This window comes from Aulostomus chinensis, chromosome 4, assembly GCF_037954235.1.
Source record: "Aulostomus chinensis isolate RoL2024-O1b breed Wild chromosome 4, RoL_Achi_v1.0, whole genome shotgun sequence".
Lineage (NCBI taxonomy): Eukaryota > Metazoa > Chordata > Actinopteri > Syngnathiformes > Aulostomidae > Aulostomus > Aulostomus chinensis.
This window is the reverse complement of record NC_141323.1, coordinates 29,318,636-29,335,583: the sequence shown is the minus strand read 5'-3', so window position 1 is coordinate 29,335,583 and position 16,948 is coordinate 29,318,636. Positions and strand designations below refer to the sequence as shown.

Sequence of the window (16,948 nt, the reverse complement as noted above, 5' to 3'; positions counted from 1 at the left end):
TTTTTATATAATTGTTAAATTTTGTCATGTAAATAAGAATGTACAGTTGGTAAAAATGTATGATGTATTTTTGATAATAAAAGACAAAAAAAAACAAAAACAAAAACAAAAACACGCCCGATCTCGTCTGATCTCGGAAGCTTAGCAGGGTCGGGCCTGGTTAGTACTTGGATGGAAGACCGCCTGGGAATACCAGGTGCTGTAAGCTTTTTTGTTTCATTGTGAGGAAAGGGCCGCTTTGAGTCTTTGGGGACCAGCATGAGCGAGCTTCCCTCACACACCTTTTCTTGAAGCGCCCTCTGCAGCTTTGGAATGGAATTTCATGCAGTGGTTAATTTGAAGAAGACAGATGGCAGATGCAGTACTTTTCTCTCGATGACATCAACATTCTTTTCTTTTATTGACAGGACACGTATTTGGCGTGTGAAAAGACCCTGAGGCTGTTGCGCATCACTTTTTTTCTGAGGTTGTAAATTGTGTGAAATGGATATAGAGCCCATGTGTGTCAGAGTCAAGGGCTTACGGTCATACCACTCTGAACACGCCCGATCTCGTCTGATCTCGGAAGCTGAGCAGGGTCGGGCCTGGTTAGTACTTGGATGGAAGACTGCCTGGGAATACCAGGTGCTGTAAGCTTTTTTATTTCTTTGTGAGGAAAGGGCAGCTTTGAGTCTTTGGGGACCAGCATGAGCGAGCTTCCCTCACACACCTTTTCTTGAAGCGCCCTCCACAGCTTTGGAATGGAATGTCATGCAGTGGTTAATTTGAAGTAGACAGATGGCAGATGCAGTACTTTTCTCTAGATGACATCAACATTCTTTTCTTTTATTGACAGGACACCTATTTGGCGTGTGAAAAGACCCTGAGGCTTTTGCGCTTCACTTTTTTTCTGAGGTTGTAAAGTGAGTGAAATGGATATAGAGCCCATGTGTGTAAGAGTCAAGGGCTTACGGCCATACCACTCTGAACACGCCCGATCTCGTCTGATCTCGGAAGCTAAGCAGGGTCGGGCCTGGTTAGTACTTGGATGGGAGACCGCCTGGGAATACCAGGTTCTGTAAGCTTTTTTTTTTCATTGTGAGGAAAGGGCAGCTTTGAGTGTTTGGGGACCAGCATGAGCGAACTTCCCTCACACACCTTTTCTTGAAGCGCCCTCCACAGCTTTCGAATGGAATGTCATGCAGTGTGTAATTTGAAGTAGACAGATTGCAGATGCAGTACTTTTCTCTAGATGACATCAACATTCTTTTCTTTGTATTGAAAGGACAACTATTTGGTGTGTAAAAAGGCCGTGAGGCTGTTGCACATCACATTTTTTTTGAGGTTGTAAAGTAAGTGAAATGGATATAGAGCCCATGTGTGTGAGAGTCAAGGGCTTACGGCCATACCACTCTGAACACGCCCGATCTCGTCTGATCTCGGAAGCTTAGCAGGGTCGGGCCTGGTTAGTACTTGGATGGAAGACCGCCTGGGAATACCAGGTGCTGTAAGCTTTTTTGTTTCATTGTGAGGAAAGGGCCGCTTTGAGACTTTGGGGACCAGCATGAGCGAGCTTCCCTCACACACCTTTTCTTGAAGGGCCCTCTGCAGCTTTGGAATGGAATTTCATGCAGTGGTTAATTTGAAGAAGACAGATGGCAGATGCAGTACTTTTCTCTCGATGACATCAACATTCTTTTGTTTTATTGACAGGACACCGATTTGGCGTGTGAAAAGACCCTGAGGCTGTTGCGCATCACTTTTTTTCTGAGGTTGTAAAGTGTGTGAAATGGATATAGAGCCCATGTGTGTGAGAGTCAAGAGCTTACGGCCATACCACTCTGAACACGCCCGATCTCGTCTGATCTCGGAAGCTAAGCAGGGTTGGGCCTGGTTAGTACTTGGATGGGAGACCGCCTGGGAATACCAGGTGCTGTAAGCTTTTTTGTTTCATTGTGAGGAAAGGGCAGCTTTGAGTGTTTGGGGACCAGCATGAGCGAGCTTCCCTCACACACCTTTTCTTGAAGCGCCCTCCACAGCTTTCGAATGGAATGTCATGCAGTGTGTAATTTGAAGTAGACAGATTGCAGATGCAGTACTTTTCTCGAGATGACATCAACATTTTTTTCTTTGGATTGACAGGACAACTATTTGGTGTGTAAAAAGACCGTGAGGCTGTTGCACATCACATTTTTTTTGAGGTTGTAAAGTGAGTGAAATGGATATAGAGACCATGTGTGTGAGAGTCAAGGGCTTACGGCCATACCACTCTGAACACGCCCGATCTCGTCTGATCTCGGAAGCTTAGCAGGGTCGGGCCTGGTTAGTACTTGGATGGAAGACCGCCTGGGAATACCAGGTGCTGTAAGCTTTTTTGTTTCATTGTGAGGAAAGGGCCGCTTTGAGTCTTTGGGGACCAGCATGAGCGAGCTTCCCTCACACACCTTTTCTTGAAGCGCCCTCTGCAGCTTTGGAATGGAATTTCATGCAGTGGTTAATTTGAAGAAGACAGATGGCAGATGCAGTACTTTTCTCTCGATGACATCAACATTCTTTTCTTTTATTGACAGGACACCGATTTGGCGTGTGAAAAGACCCTGAGGCTGTTGCGCATCACTTTTTTTCTGAGGTTGTAAATTGTGTGAAATGGATATAGAGCCCATGTGTGTGAGAGTCAAGAGCTTACGGCCATACCACTCTGAACACGCCCGATCTCGTCTGATCTCGGAAGCTAAGCAGGGTTGGGCCTGGTTAGTACTTGGATGGGAGACCGCCTGGGAATACCAGGTGCTGTAAGCTTTTTTGTTTCATTGTGAGGAAAGGGCAGCTTTGAGTGTTTGGGGACCAGCATGAGCGAGCTTCCCTCACACACCTTTTCTTGAAGCGCCCTCCACAGCTTTCGAATGGAATGTCATGCAGTGTGTAATTTGAAGTAGACAGATTGCAGATGCAGTACTTTTCTCGAGATGACATCAACATTTTTTTCTTTGGATTGACAGGACAACTATTTGGTGTGTAAAAAGACCGTGAGGCTGTTGCACATCACATTTTTTTTGAGGTTGTAAAGTGAGTGAAATGGATATAGAGACCATGTGTGTGAGAGTCAAGGGCTTACGGCCATACCACTCTGAACACGCCCGATCTCGTCTGATCTCGGAAGCTTAGCAGGGTCGGGCCTGGTTAGTACTTGGATGGAAGACCGCCTGGGAATACCAGGTGCTGTAAGCTTTTTTGTTTCATTGTGAGGAAAGGGCCGCTTTGAGTCTTTGGGGACCAGCATGAGCGAGCTTCCCTCACACACCTTTTCTTGAAGCGCCCTCTGCAGCTTTGGAATGGAATTTCATGCAGTGGTTAATTTGAAGAAGACAGATGGCAGATGCAGTACTTTTCTCTCGATGACATCAACATTCTTTTCTTTTATTGACAGGACACCGATTTGGCGTGTGAAAAGACCCTGAGGCTGTTGCGCATCACTTTTTTTCTGAGGTTGTAAATTGTGTGAAATGGATATAGAGCCCATGTGTGTCAGAGTCAAAGGCTTATGGCCATACTACTCTGAACACGCCCGATCTCGTCTGATCTCGGAAGCTAAGCAGGGTCGGGCCTGGTTAGTACTTGGATGGAAGACCGCCTGGGAATACCAGGTGCTGTAAGCTTTTTTATTTCTTTGTGAGGAAAGGGCAGCTTTGAGTCTTTGGGGACCAGCATGAGCGAGCTTCCCTCACACACCTTTCCTTGAAGTGCCCTCCACAGCTTTCGAATGGAATGTCATACAGTGTGTAATTTGAAGTAGACAGATGGCAGATGCAGTACTTTTCTCTGGATGACATCAACATTTTTTTCTTTGTATTGACAGGACAACTATTTGGTGTGTAAAAAGACCGTGAGGCTGTTGCACATCACTTTTTTTCTGAGGTTGTAAAGTGAGTGAAATGGATATAGAGCCCATGTGTGTGAGAGTCAAGGGCTTACGGCCATAGCACTCTGAACACGCCCGATCTCATCTGATCTCGGAAGCTTAGCAGGGTCGGGCCTGGTTAGTACTTGGATGGAAGACCGCCTGGGAATACCAGGTGCTGAAAGCTTATTGTTTCATTGTGAGGAAAGGGCCGCTTTGAGTCTTTGGGGACCAGCATGAGCGAGCTTCCCTCACACACCTTTTCTTGAAGCGCCCGCTGCAGCTTTGGAATGGATTTTCATGCAGTGGTTAATTTGAAGAAGACAGATGGCAGATGCAGTACTTTTCTCTCGATGACATCAACATTCTTTTCTTTTATTGACAGGACACCGATTTGGCGTGTGAAAAGACCCTGAGGCTGTTGCGCATCACTTTTTTTCTGAGGTTGTAAATTGTGTGAAATGGATATAGAGCCCATGTGTGTCAGAGTCAAAGGTTTATGGCCATACTACTCTGAACACGCCCGATCTCGTCTAATCTCGGAAGCTAAGCAGGGTCGGGCCTGGTTAGTACTTGGATGGAAGACCGCCTGGGAATACCAGGTGCTGTAAGCTTTTTTATTTCTTTGTGAGGAAAGGGCAGCTTTGAGTCTTTGGGGACCAGCATGAGCGAGCTTCCCTCACACACCTTTTCTTGAAGTGCCCTCCACAGCTTTCGAATGGAATGTCATGCAGTGTGTAATTTGAAGTAGACAGATTGCAGATGCAGTACTTTTCTCTAGATGACATCAACATTTTTTTCTTTGTATTGACAGGACAACTATTTGGTGTGTAAAAAGACCGTGAGGCTGTTGCACATCACATTTTTTTTGAGGTTGTAAAGTGAGTGAAATGGATATAGAGCCCATGTGTGTGAGAGTCAAGGGCTTACGGCCATACCACTCTGAACACGCCCGATCTCGTCTGATCTCGGAAGCTTAGCAGGGTCGGGCCTGGTTAGTACTTGGATGGAAGACCGCCTGGGAATACCAGGTGCTGTAAGCTTTTTTGTTTCATTGTGAGGAAAGGGCCGCTTTGAGTCTTTGGGGACCAGCATGAGCGAGCTTCCCTCACACACCTTTTCTTGAAGCGCCCTCTGCAGCTTTGGAATGGAATTTCATGCAGTGGTTAATTTGAAGAAGACAGATGGCAGATGCAGTACTTTTCTCTCGATGACATCAACATTCTTTTCTTTTATTGACAGGACACCGATTTGGCGTGTGAAAAGACCCTGAGGCTGTTGCGCATCACTTTTTTTCTGAGGTTGTAAATTGTGTGAAATGGATATAGAGCCCATGTGTGTCAGTGTCAAAGGCTTACGGCCATACCACTCTGAACACGCCTGATCTCGTCTGATCTCGGAAGCTAAGCAGGGTTGTGCCTGGTTAGTACTTGGATGGGAGACCGCCTGGGAATACCAGATGCTGTAAGCTTTTTTGTTTCATTGTGAGGAAAGTGCAGCTTTGAGTGTTTGGGGACCAGCATGAGCGAGCTTCCCTCACACACATTTTCTTGAAGCGCCCTCCACAGCTTTCGAATAGAATTTCATGCAGTGTGTAATTTGAAGTAGACAGATTGCAGATGCAGTACTTTTCTCTAGATGACATCAACATTTTTTTCTTTGTATTGACAGGACAACTATTTGGTGTGTAAAAAGACCCTGAGGCTGTTGCACATCACATTTTTTTTGAGGTTGTAAAGTGAGTGAAATGGATATAGAGCCCATGTGTGTGAGAGTCAAGGGCTTACGGCCATACCACTCTGAACACGCCCGATCTCGTCTGATCTCGGAAGCTTAGCAGGGTCGGGCCTGGTTAGTACTTGGATGGAAGACCGCCTGGGAATACCAGGTGCTGTAAGCTTTTTTGTTTCATTGTGAGGAAAGGGCCGCTTTGAGTCTTTGGGGACCAGCATGAGCGAGCTTCCCTCACACACCTTTTCTTGAAGCGCCCTCTGCAGCTTTGGAATGGAATTTCATGCAGTGGTTAATTTGAAGAAGACAGATGGCAGATGCAGTACTTTTCTCTCGATGACATCAACATTCTTTTCTTTTATTGACAGGACACCTATTTGGCGTGTGAAAAGACCCTGAGGTTGTTGCGCATCACTTTTTTTCTGAGGTTGTAAATTGTGTGAAATGGATATAGAGCCCATGTGTGTCAGAGTCAAGTGCTTACGGCCATACCACTCTGAACACGCCCGATCTCGTTTGATCTCGGAAGCTAAGCAGGGTCGGGCCTGGTTAGTACTTGGATGGAAGACCGCCTGGGAATACCAGGTGCTGTAAGCTTTTTTATTTCTTTGTGAGGAAAGGGCAGCTTTGAGTCTTTGGGGACCAGCATGAGCGAGCTTCCCTCACACACCTTTTCTTGAAGCGCCCTCCACAGCTTTGGAATGGAATGTCATGCAGTGGTTAATTTGAAGTAGACAGATGGCAGATGCAGTACTTTTCTCTAGATGACATCAACATTCTTTTCTTTTATTGACAGGACACCTATTTGGCGTGTGAAAAGACCCTGAGGCTTTTGCGCTTCACTTTTTTTCTGAGGTTGTAAAGTGAGTGAAATGGATATAGAGCCCATGTGTGTAAGAGTCAAGGGCTTACGGCCATACCACTCTGAACACGCCCGATCTCGTCTGATCTCGGAAGCTAAGCAGGGTCGGGCCTGGTTAGTACTTGGATGGGAGACCGCCTGGGAATACCAGGTGCTGTAAGCTTTTTTGTTTCATTGTGAGGAAAGGGCAGCTTTGAGTGTTTGGGGACCAGCATGAGCGAACTTCCCTCACACACCTTTTCTTGAAGCGCCCTCCACAGCTTTCGAATGGAATGTCATGCAGTGTGTAATTTGAAGTAGACAGATTGCAGATGCAGTACTTTTCTCTAGATGACATCAACATTCTTTTCTTTGTATTGACAGGACAACTATTTGGTGTGTAAAAAGGCCGTGAGGCTGTTGCACATCACATTTTTTTTGAGGTTGTGAAGTGAGTGAAATGGATATAGAGCCCATGTGTGTGAGAGTCAAGGGCTTACGGCCATACCAATCTGAACACGCCCGATCTCGTCTGATCTCGGAAGCTTAGCAGGGTCGGGCCTGGTTATTACTTGGATGGAAGACCGCCTGGGAATACCAGGTGCTGTAAGCTTTTTTGTTTCATTGTGAGGAAAGGGCCGCTTTGAGACTTTGGGGACCAGCATGAGCGAGCTTCCCTCACACACCTTTTCTTGAAGGGCCCTCTGCAGCTTTGGAATGGAATTTCATGCAGTGGTTAATTTGAAGAAGAAAGATGGCAGATGCAGTACTTTTCTCTCGATGACATCAACATTCTTTTGTTTTATTGACAGGACACCGATTTGGCGTGTGAAAAGACCCTGAGGCTGTTGCGCATCACTTTTTTTCTGAGGTTGTAAAGTGTGTGAAATGGATATAGAGCCCATGTGTGTGAGAGTCAAGAGCTTACGGCCATACCACTCTGAACACGCCCGATCTCGTCTGATCTCGGAAGCTAAGCAGGGTTGGGCCTGGTTAGTACTTGGATGGGAGACCGCCTGGGAATACCAGGTGCTGTAAGCTTTTTTGTTTCATTGTGAGGAAAGGGCAGCTTTGAGTGTTTGGGGACCAGCATGAGCGAGCTTCCCTCACACACCTTTTCTTGAAGCGCCCTCCACAGCTTTGGAATGGAATGTCATGCAGTGGTTAATTTGAAGTAGACAGATGGCAGATGCAGTACTTTTCTCTAGATGACATCAACATTCTTTTGTTTTATTGACAGGACACCGATTTGGCGTGTGAAAAGACCCTGAGGCTGTTGCGCATCACTTTTTTTCTGAGGTTGTAAATTGTGTGAAATGGATATAGAGCCCATGTGTGTCAGAGTCAAGGGCTTATGGCCATACTACTCTGAACACGCCCGATCTCGTCTGATCTCGGAAGCTAAGCAGGGTCGGGCCTGGTTAGTACTTGGATGGAAGACCGCCTGGGAATACCAGGTGCTGTAAGCTTTTTTGTTTCATTGTGAGGAAAGGGCAGCTTTGAGTGTTTGGGGACCAGCATGAGCGAACTTCCCTCACACACCTTTTCTTGAAGCGCCCTCCACAGCTTTCGAATGGAATGTCATGCAGTGTGTAATTTGAAGTAGACAGATTGCAGATGCAGTACTTTTCTCTAGATGACATCAACATTCTTTTCTTTGTATTGACAGGACAACTATTTGGTGTGTAAAAAGGCCGTGAGGCTGTTGCACATCACATTTTTTTTGAGGTTGTAAAGTGAGTGAAATGGATATAGAGCCCATGTGTGTGAGAGTCAAGAGCTTACGGCCATACCACTCTGAACACGCATGCGCCAATCAGACGGTACGCTGACAGCACGACACACGGAGGTCGCGGACTCCGTTTTTCCCATTTCTTTCGTTTTTTTCAGCCTTTTTCATTGTTCTTCCTTATTTTCCGTGCATTTTTGGTTCGTTTTTAGAGTGAACATTTTTTCCCCCCGACAGTTTTTATACTGATCGGGGGAGGTCAATTTGAGTTTTTTTTTTCCTAATGGAAAACTTTCGGACGGACCAAATGGATTTGAACTCTGCAAACGGATTTCAGATTACGAGCATGGAAAACGGACTTGACATAAACGCACAAACAGGTGAAGAAAATGAAAAATGGTTGCTTGTTAAAAGAAACAATCAGAAACGAAACATGAAGAAGTCGGAAGGAAAACTGCCGGAGGGAAATGCGAGAGCGGCTTCCGCAGCGACAGCGGGGGAAAGACGGCGAGCAGCGGCTGATTCAGAGGAGATGTGTGGAAGGAGCGCTGGAGCCGGTCCACAGGCAACGAGAGCTGGTGGCCTGAAGAACAGAGCTGAAGACGTGGTTCCGAGAAGACCTGGGCAGCGAGGAGCTACTGGAGAGGCGACGGAGAGTGAGAGAGAATTGGCGGCGGAAAGAGACGCGGCGTCTGGTGGGGAAAGGCAGCTGCAGCAGCGACATGGAGCGGCGAAATCTGCGGGTGGCGACCACAAGTATGACAGAGAACTGACGGTCAGTGTCGAGGTAACTGGGCAGGATGAAGTCCCAGTTCTCGAATTAATGAGATGCATAAGAGCACTGTGTGGAGGTTTAATAGCCTGTAGGGCGACAGGGCCGCAGAAATATGAAATTACCATGTCACACATCAAAGGGAAAGAGAGAATCCTAGATGGTTTCAAAATTGGGGACAACACAGTGCATGTCAAAGATCTGTGTAATGATGAACTCATGGTTTCTTTTTTAAGCTTACCAGCTTACATCAGAGATGAGGAAATTTTACAAAAGCTAGAAGGGTGGGGAGTCTCAGCTGCATCAACTATGAGGAGGAGGATGTGGCCGGGTACGCAAATTGCTGATGGGACGCGGTTTCTCAAAGTAAAATTTACAGACAAGGTCCAATCTCTGCCTTATTCAGCACGGTTTGACACAGCAATAGGACCGGAATATTTCAGGGTCATACATGATAGGCAGGCTAGGGTGTGTAGGATGTGCCTCCAGCCGGGGCACATCCTAAGGGACTGTCCTGAGTTCTCCTGCCATAAGTGTGGTGTCCAGGGGCATTATGCAAGGGAGTGCAACAGGAAACCTAATAAGATACAGAAATGTGAGGTGTGTTGGAACAAAATTGATGAATGTAATTGTAATTATAGTGATGAGGATATTGTGGTGGAATCTGGATCTGAGGAGCTGTACAGTGAGATGGAAGGTTTAAGTGAGGGAGGAACGGAGGATGAGGAGGAAGATGACGAGGTGGGTAGTGGCGCCGCCAAGCAGGCTGCTGGTGAGGGTTACGCCCCTCAGAGAACCCAGAGCCCTCCTAAAGTGGTGCAGAGCCCAGGCACAAGGCTTGGTTCAAGTCTGAATGACATGAGCACTGACTCAGGCCCACAGCAGAGAGGAAAGGATGGAGGAGGAAACGGGTCCGAAAAGGAGCCGGAGCCTTCTCAACTCCTGGAATCAATGGAGGTGGGGGATACCCCAAGAGAATTGCAGCCGGCGGCAGCCACATCCACCAGGGTACCTACCTTAAATGTGCCCTCCACCTTCCCTCCTCAGAGTAGATCAAACAGTGACTCGGAAATGGACTTTGCCACAATCAAAAATATTCGGAAAAAGCACACCTCAATAAAAGATGCTGCGATGAAGAAAAAACAGAAGAAAGAAGGAGGGAGAGGTAAAAAATCTTGAGGGAAAATTGGCTGTTTAAAGGTTTTTTTTGGTCTGACCATGTTTCTGCTGCACTCCCTTAATGTCAATGGACTCCGCACTTATGGCAGGATGACCGCCATTTTACTTAAAAGCAAGTGTGACATTCTCTGCTTACAGGAGACAAGGTGGGAAGGGGATAGCGTGGCGGCAGCAAGCAAAATGTGGGAAGGAGATGTCTTTTTTAGCAACGGCACAAGTAAATCTTGTGGCGTAGCTATTTTAGTAAAAAAGACTATAAGTACCAATAGCAAGTTAATATATCATGACAAGAAAGGTAGAATACTTATTATAGATGTTTGCATAAACAATAGAACATACAGAATTGTTAACATATATGCCAGTAACTGTGAAAAGGAAAGGAAAATGTTTCTAAATAGTATAAGCAGATGGATAGATCATAGAACCATAATAATAGGAGATTTCAATATCGCATTAACTAAGGATGATATATCAATTAACAATGTATACAAGAATGACACAAGCAGAACTGAGCTATATAATTTAATGAATATTCACAATTTGACAGATGTATGGAGAATTCACAACCCATTCAAGAAAGAGTACTCCAGAAGACAGGTTGTGCAGGGAAAAATGAAACAAGCCAGAATAGATTTATGTCTAGCGGCCCCTGAAGCAACAAAACAGATCAATAAAATACAATATAATTATAACGCATGGAGTGATCACGCAACAATTGAGTGTTACTTGGGTGCTGCAGGAGGTTTCAGGGGGGGAGGTACCTGGTGCCTCAACTCCAGCCTCCTGGCAGATTCAACTTACGTTAAAAAAATCACAAAACTGCTTGATTATGCAAAAATTGAAATGAAAATAGAAAATAATTTTATAGAAAAGTGGGAAATTCTAAAGCAAAGAATTAAAAGAAGTAGTATAAATTATAGTAAAGAGAAAAAGTGGAGAGAGGAGCTGGAAGAAAATCGACTAAGAAAATTAATCAATCATGAAATAGCATTATTTGATAAAGAACCTAACAGAAACACAGAAAACTATGAATTATATAAAGCAAAACTAGGAAACATAGAAAAAATAAAATGCAGAGGTGCAATGATAAGAAGCAGAGTTAAAAATTTAGTAGAAGGAGAAAAATGCACCGCATATTTTTTGGGGCTCGAAAAGCAAAAACAAAACAAAACTATAATAGAAAAAATCAACGATATAACTGGAAAAGAATATGACGATCAAGAAAATATACTAAGAGTAACTACAGAGTTTTATAAAGAATTATTTGATAATGGATATAGCAATAGCGAAGAGGTAGACAAGTTGTTATCAAATATCCAAACTAGTATTTCAGTGGAGGATAAGGAATGGTCTGATGCACAAATTACTATTAATGAGATAAAGACGGCAATAGATAGCTTAAATAAAAACAAAAGTCCAGGGGTAGATGGTTTAACAGCAGAATTTTATATTTGTTTCAAAGAGCAGATAGCTCCCCTGTTGCTGTCATTGTACCACTCAATGGAACGGGAACAGAGAACATCCAATACATTCACTGCAGGAATAATTTCACTTATCTTCAAAAATAAAGGTTCAAAACAGGATATAACAAACTATAGACCAATAAGTTTACTCAATACAGATTACAAGATACTGACCAAAACACTGGCAAACAGGCTTAAACTTACAATAGGAACCATTATTGGTAATACACAGGCATACGGCATACCAGATAGAGACATCATAGATACGATCCTTACAATAAAGGATACCGTCAGGACAATGGCAGCACAGGGGGGGTATCTGCTCGGAATTGATTTGGAGAAAGCATTCGACAGAGTAGAACATCTTTTCTTATATAAAACTTTAAAAAGATTTGGATACGGTGAAGGCTTTATTAGATGGATTAAATTATTATACGATAACGCATACAGTCAAATAAAGATAAATGGACAACTAACAGAAAAGATCAAATTAAAAAGATCGGTAAGGCAAGGATGCCCGCTTTCGGCTCTTTTATACAGTATTGTTGCTGAGCCACTAGCTTTAAGTATAATGAATGATAAGAATATTATAGGTATAAAAACATATAGAGACAAAGTCGTTAAAATAGCACAATTTGCGGATGATATCAATATAATGTTTAAAAATGAAGAAAATTTAAATTATATTATAAAACATCTAGAAAGATATGAAAAAGCATCAGGAGCTAAGGTTAACAGAAATAAGTCAGAAATGATGGAATTCGGTAAAAATAGTTTAAAAAATAATTGGGGTTTTAGCACTAAAGAATACAGGAAAATACTGGGTGTATACATTGGTAAAAATGAAGGGGAAGCCAGGGACTTAGGGTGGAGAGAACTTGTAAAAAAGGTAGAAAATACACTTAATTTATGGAGAAGTAGGGGTTTAAGCCTGAGAGGAAAGGTAATTGTCATCAATGCCTTAATACTGTCAAAAATTAATCATGTTTTGGGGGCCTGTGAGCTACCGCAGTGGGCACTAAATTCGCTCAATGAAGCAATCTCCTCCTTCCTTTGGAGGGGAAAGGGAAATTCGATCGCTCATCGGGTGATAATTGCTAATAAAAGGGAGGGGGGATTAGGACTAATTGACATCAGTGCAAGAAAAGATGCACTCAGGGCCAAATTAGTTAGAAATTTTCTCGATTCGAACAGGCAGTACCCCTGGGAGGACACAATGGCGGGCTACCTGGCTGAGTACGGGGAGGGGGAGAAACTCCCTCTTTATCACCTCCTTCCTGGGAAAAGCCATGGCTCGCTTCCGATGTTCTACCAGGAGGTGCTAGAGGCATGGGGCAAATTCCTGCCCCACCTCAGGCCTAAGTGCAGTCAGAAAAGTCATGTGCTGCAGTTACCTTTTCTCGAAAACACCTTTTTCACACACAATGGTAGGACACTTAAATGCAGGGCACTTCAGCAACATAATATAACAAGGGTCGGTCAAGTGGTGGGGGAAAGGGGTCTGTTCAGTCTCAGGAAAGTCACAACCCAACTAAAAAAAACAGGGACACCGTGCAGAAAGGATTACCTAAATGGACTAGGTAACAAAATCAACAGAAACATAACCTCACTGTGGAGAAACTTAATCATCACGGACAAATCGAGAGCAGACCCCGAACTCCCACCGCTTGAGCTTGTCACACAGTACACAGGGAAAGAGCTGTCACAGGTGAAAACAAAGGACTGGTACACCATAGGGATTAACTCAATTAAACGCACTCCAAAAGCAGAAAAACACTGGGCACAATTATTCAAGGGAATACCGATAGGAAAAATCTGGCAAAACCTTAACATACCTTACATGGACAGCAATACTTTCAAGCTAGAATTCAATATCAGACACAGGAGAATTTTCACAGGAATCAAATTACACCAGATTAATAAGGAAAACTACAGTAGGACATGCCAAATCTGCAATAAAGAACCGGAAGACCAGGAGCATCTATTCATCAACTGCAAGGAATCGGATAAATTCAGGAATTTCATAAGGATGCTACTGCAAGAGCACTGCAATTTCAGTTTGACAGATGAAACACTATGGACATGGACTCTTCTCTTTGGAACAACACTGAAACAAAAGGATCAGAACAGGACTCTCATAAATACCATACTCACTTTTGCAAAAAAATCAATATGGACAACTAGAAACTACGCTCTCTATGAAAAGAAGAAAATAAACATATTTGGGTTTTTTTACACAACACTCTTGACGCACCTACAAATCTTACATGACATGGACAAGGATATTTTTGAAAACACTTTCTGCAGGAAAAACACATTTTTCAACATAGCAAATGGCAAAATTGAAATAAACAAGATTGACAATGGTATGGTTTCTCTTCAAATTCCCAGCTAAGTAGTCTCTTTTTTTATAAAGCAAAGTATTATTCAAATTTAATAAAGAGGTGAGCAAATTGGGTGGTTTATGTTTTTGGTGTGTTTAACATTTCATTTTGATAAAATTTCATTAAAAAAAAAAATTTGTGTGTGTGACACTTCACGACAGGAATTTGTTCTTTTTAGTCCCATGAGTTTTTTTTTGTCTCTCTTTAATTTTTATTTATTTTTTTGGAATGACCTGCATTGCTCCAGTGGCTGTAGGCACATAGTGTTGGTTTATTTGTCTAAATTTAACTTAATTTAAAAAAAAACAAAAACAAAAAAAAAAACCTCTGATGGTGTTTTCATCAAGTTCGAGGTGTATCAAGGGTGGGGGTTTTTTTTGGTAAGATTTCTTTCCTGAAGGAATTTATTTTTTATATAATTGTTAAATTTTGTCATGTAAATAAGAATGTACAGTTGGTAAAAATGTATGCTGTATTTTTGATAATAAAAGACAAAAAAAAAAAAAAAACACGCCCGATCTCGTCTGATCTTGGAAGCTAAGCAGGGTCGGGCCTGGTTAGTACTTGAATGGGAGACCGCCTGGGAATACCAGGTGCTGTAAGCTTTTTTGTTTCTTTGTGAGGAAAGGGCAGCTTTGAGTCTTTGGGGACCAGCATGAGCGAGCTTCCCTCACACACCTTTTCTTGAAGCGCCCTCCGCAGCTTTGGAATGGAATGTCATGCAGTGTGTAATTTGAAGTAGACAGATGGCAGATGCAGTACTTTTCTCTAGATGACATCAACATTCTTTTCGTTGTATTGACAGGACACCTATTTGGCGTGTGAAAAGACCCTGAGGCTGTTGCGCATCACTTTTTTTCTGAGGTTGTAAAGTGAGTGAAATGGATATAGAGCCCATGTGTGTAAGAGTCAAGGGCTTACGGCCATACCACTCTGAACACGCCCGTTCTCGTCTGATCTCGGAAGCTAAGCAGGGTTGGGCCTGGTTAGTACTTGGATGGGAGACTGCCTGGGAATACCAGGTGCTGTAAGCTTTTTTTTCTTTGTGAGGAAAGGGCAGCTTTGAGTCTTTGGGGACCAGCATGAGCGAGCTTCCCTCACACACCTTTTCTTGAAGCGCCTTTCTGCAGCTTTGAAATTGAATGTCATGCAGCGTGTAATTTGAAGTAGACACATGGCAGATGCAGTACTTTTCTCTAGATGACATCAACATTCTTTTCTTTTATTGACAGGACACCTATTTGGCGTGTGAAAAGACCCTGAGGCTGTTGCACATCACTTTTTTTCTGAGGTTGTAAAGTGAGTGAAATGGATATAGAGCCCATGTGTGTCAGAGTCAAGGGCTTACGGCCATACCACTCTGAACACGCCCGATCTCGTCTGATCTCTGAAGCTAAGCAGGGTCTGGCCTCGTTAGTACTTGGATGGGAGACTGCCTGGGAATACCAGGTGCTGTAAGCTTTTTTGTTTCTTTGTGAGGAAAGGGCAGCTTTGAGTCTTTGGGGACCAGCATGAGCGAGCTTCCCTCACACACCTTTTCTTGAAGCGCCCTCCGCAGCTTTGGAATGGAATGTCATGCAGTGTGTATTTTGAAGTAGACAGATGGCAGATGCAGTACTTTTCTCTAGATGACATCAACATTCTTTTCATTGTATTGACAGGACAACTATTTGGCGTGTGAAAAGACCGTGAGGCTGTTGCGCATCACTTTTTTTCTGAGGTTGTAAAGTGAGTGAAATGGATATAGAGCCCATGTGTGTCAGCGTCAAGGCCTTACGGCCATACCACTCTGAACACGCCCGATCTTGTCTGATCTCTGAAGCCAAGCAGGGTCGGGCCTGGTTAGTACTTGGATGGGAGACCGCCTGGGAATACCAGGTGCTGTAAGCTTTTTTGTTTCATTGTGAGGAAAGGGCAGCTTTGAGTCTTTGGGGACCAGCATGAGCGAGCTTCCCTCACACACCTTTTCTTGAAGCGCCTTTCTGCAGCTTTGAAATTGAATGTCATGCAGCGTGTAATTTGAAGTAGACAGATGGCAGATGCAGTGCACTGGGCTTCTCTCTACTCCTCTCTCTCCTCCTATATGTGTCATACATTAATTATACTCATAAGTATTACTAACTTGTCTCCTTCTCAGGAGCCTTTTAGGCTCCCCTCATTCCAGATCTGGGTGCTGCTGGAGGAGGCTGCAGAGCTGAAGAGGCTCAAGCTGCCACCCGTAGCTCCACCTACTCACATCACCGTCTGTCCATCAGTCTCTCTCTCTCTTTATCTCTGTCCCTCTCTTTCCTTCTACATAGCCGTCTTCCTCCATTATCTGTTTTGTTCCTGTTCTCTTTCCCCCCAACCGGTCAAAGCAGAAGGCCGTCCCCATTGAGCCTGGATCTGCTCGATGTTCCTGCCTGTTAAAAGGAAGGTTTTTGTCGCCGCTGTTGCAGGATGTGCTTGCTGATGGAGAATTGTTGGGTGTAGATTCATTGAAGGAGTTTGGTACTGGACCTGCTCTACCTGTAAAGTGTCATGAGATAAGTTTTGTTGTGATTTGGTGCAATATAAATAAAATTAACTTGACCAGTGTCATTTGTGGTCTTTCGTTAATTGCATGCCACATGAAATTATTATTAGTCACTTTTATCTCACATTTGACCTTCAGCTACAGTCTCACAGTGGCAAGACGAGAACACTTCTACTTCTGATGATAACAGTTTGTTCAACAATGAACTTCATCCAGTACCATGTTGTTAAACACTGGAACACCAGCATAGCACCTGAACAGGGACTTCAACCCTGGACCCTCAGATTAAAAGTCTGATGCTCTACCATCTGAGCTACTCAGGCTCTTCTTACAGCATTTAGACAGGAAAAGAAACACCTGTGAAGGTCAAACTGCTGCTTTCTTGACTTGTTCAATCCTCCATGTCCAAGTCCACCATGCTTTTGATTGGCTCAAATTCTCTGTGGCAAAATCCAAC

At 43.8% G+C, this 16,948-nt stretch overlaps 16 non-coding genes and 5 pseudogenes across 16 annotated transcripts; all 21 read left to right on the top strand.

Moving 5' to 3' along the window:
• Window positions 1-517: 517 nt before the first annotated feature.
• LOC147265892 (5S ribosomal RNA) lies at window positions 518-636 on the top strand. The gene has a single exon (XR_015115093.1). It is a non-coding gene; the product is annotated as a 5S ribosomal RNA (ribosomal RNA).
• A 309-nt stretch (window positions 637-945) lies between these two features.
• Window positions 946-1,064, top strand: LOC147265891 (5S ribosomal RNA). Its single transcript, XR_015113041.1, has one exon. It is a non-coding gene; the product is annotated as a 5S ribosomal RNA (ribosomal RNA).
• Window positions 1,065-1,374: 310 nt separating this feature from the next.
• Window positions 1,375-1,493, top strand: LOC147265890 (5S ribosomal RNA). The gene has a single exon (XR_015113990.1). It is a non-coding gene; the product is annotated as a 5S ribosomal RNA (ribosomal RNA).
• A 309-nt stretch (window positions 1,494-1,802) lies between these two features.
• On the top strand, window positions 1,803-1,921 carry LOC147265889 (5S ribosomal RNA). Its single transcript, XR_015112722.1, has one exon. It is a non-coding gene; the product is annotated as a 5S ribosomal RNA (ribosomal RNA).
• A 310-nt stretch (window positions 1,922-2,231) lies between these two features.
• Window positions 2,232-2,350, top strand: LOC147265888 (5S ribosomal RNA). Its single transcript, XR_015113989.1, has one exon. It is a non-coding gene; the product is annotated as a 5S ribosomal RNA (ribosomal RNA).
• A 309-nt stretch (window positions 2,351-2,659) lies between these two features.
• LOC147265887 (5S ribosomal RNA) lies at window positions 2,660-2,778 on the top strand. Its single transcript, XR_015112711.1, has one exon. It is a non-coding gene; the product is annotated as a 5S ribosomal RNA (ribosomal RNA).
• A 310-nt stretch (window positions 2,779-3,088) lies between these two features.
• LOC147265886 (5S ribosomal RNA) lies at window positions 3,089-3,207 on the top strand. The gene has a single exon (XR_015113988.1). It is a non-coding gene; the product is annotated as a 5S ribosomal RNA (ribosomal RNA).
• A 309-nt stretch (window positions 3,208-3,516) lies between these two features.
• Window positions 3,517-3,635, top strand: LOC147265885 (5S ribosomal RNA). Its single transcript, XR_015113433.1, has one exon. It is a non-coding gene; the product is annotated as a 5S ribosomal RNA (ribosomal RNA).
• Window positions 3,636-3,945: 310 nt separating this feature from the next.
• On the top strand, window positions 3,946-4,064 carry LOC147265884 (5S ribosomal RNA; annotated as a pseudogene).
• Window positions 4,065-4,372: 308 nt separating this feature from the next.
• Window positions 4,373-4,491, top strand: LOC147265883 (5S ribosomal RNA; annotated as a pseudogene).
• A 310-nt stretch (window positions 4,492-4,801) lies between these two features.
• Window positions 4,802-4,920, top strand: LOC147265882 (5S ribosomal RNA). Its single transcript, XR_015113987.1, has one exon. It is a non-coding gene; the product is annotated as a 5S ribosomal RNA (ribosomal RNA).
• A 309-nt stretch (window positions 4,921-5,229) lies between these two features.
• On the top strand, window positions 5,230-5,348 carry LOC147265881 (5S ribosomal RNA). Its single transcript, XR_015115182.1, has one exon. It is a non-coding gene; the product is annotated as a 5S ribosomal RNA (ribosomal RNA).
• Window positions 5,349-5,658: 310 nt separating this feature from the next.
• LOC147265880 (5S ribosomal RNA) lies at window positions 5,659-5,777 on the top strand. Its single transcript, XR_015113986.1, has one exon. It is a non-coding gene; the product is annotated as a 5S ribosomal RNA (ribosomal RNA).
• Window positions 5,778-6,086: 309 nt separating this feature from the next.
• LOC147265879 (5S ribosomal RNA) lies at window positions 6,087-6,205 on the top strand. Its single transcript, XR_015112901.1, has one exon. It is a non-coding gene; the product is annotated as a 5S ribosomal RNA (ribosomal RNA).
• A 309-nt stretch (window positions 6,206-6,514) lies between these two features.
• On the top strand, window positions 6,515-6,633 carry LOC147265878 (5S ribosomal RNA). The gene has a single exon (XR_015114114.1). It is a non-coding gene; the product is annotated as a 5S ribosomal RNA (ribosomal RNA).
• Window positions 6,634-6,943: 310 nt separating this feature from the next.
• On the top strand, window positions 6,944-7,062 carry LOC147265877 (5S ribosomal RNA; annotated as a pseudogene).
• A 309-nt stretch (window positions 7,063-7,371) lies between these two features.
• On the top strand, window positions 7,372-7,490 carry LOC147265876 (5S ribosomal RNA). Its single transcript, XR_015112699.1, has one exon. It is a non-coding gene; the product is annotated as a 5S ribosomal RNA (ribosomal RNA).
• A 309-nt stretch (window positions 7,491-7,799) lies between these two features.
• LOC147265875 (5S ribosomal RNA) lies at window positions 7,800-7,918 on the top strand. Its single transcript, XR_015113432.1, has one exon. It is a non-coding gene; the product is annotated as a 5S ribosomal RNA (ribosomal RNA).
• Window positions 7,919-14,891: 6,973 nt separating this feature from the next.
• LOC147265874 (5S ribosomal RNA) lies at window positions 14,892-15,010 on the top strand. The gene has a single exon (XR_015113505.1). It is a non-coding gene; the product is annotated as a 5S ribosomal RNA (ribosomal RNA).
• A 308-nt stretch (window positions 15,011-15,318) lies between these two features.
• Window positions 15,319-15,437, top strand: LOC147265873 (5S ribosomal RNA; annotated as a pseudogene).
• Window positions 15,438-15,747: 310 nt separating this feature from the next.
• Window positions 15,748-15,866, top strand: LOC147265872 (5S ribosomal RNA; annotated as a pseudogene).
• The last annotated feature ends 1,082 nt before the right edge of the window (window positions 15,867-16,948 follow it).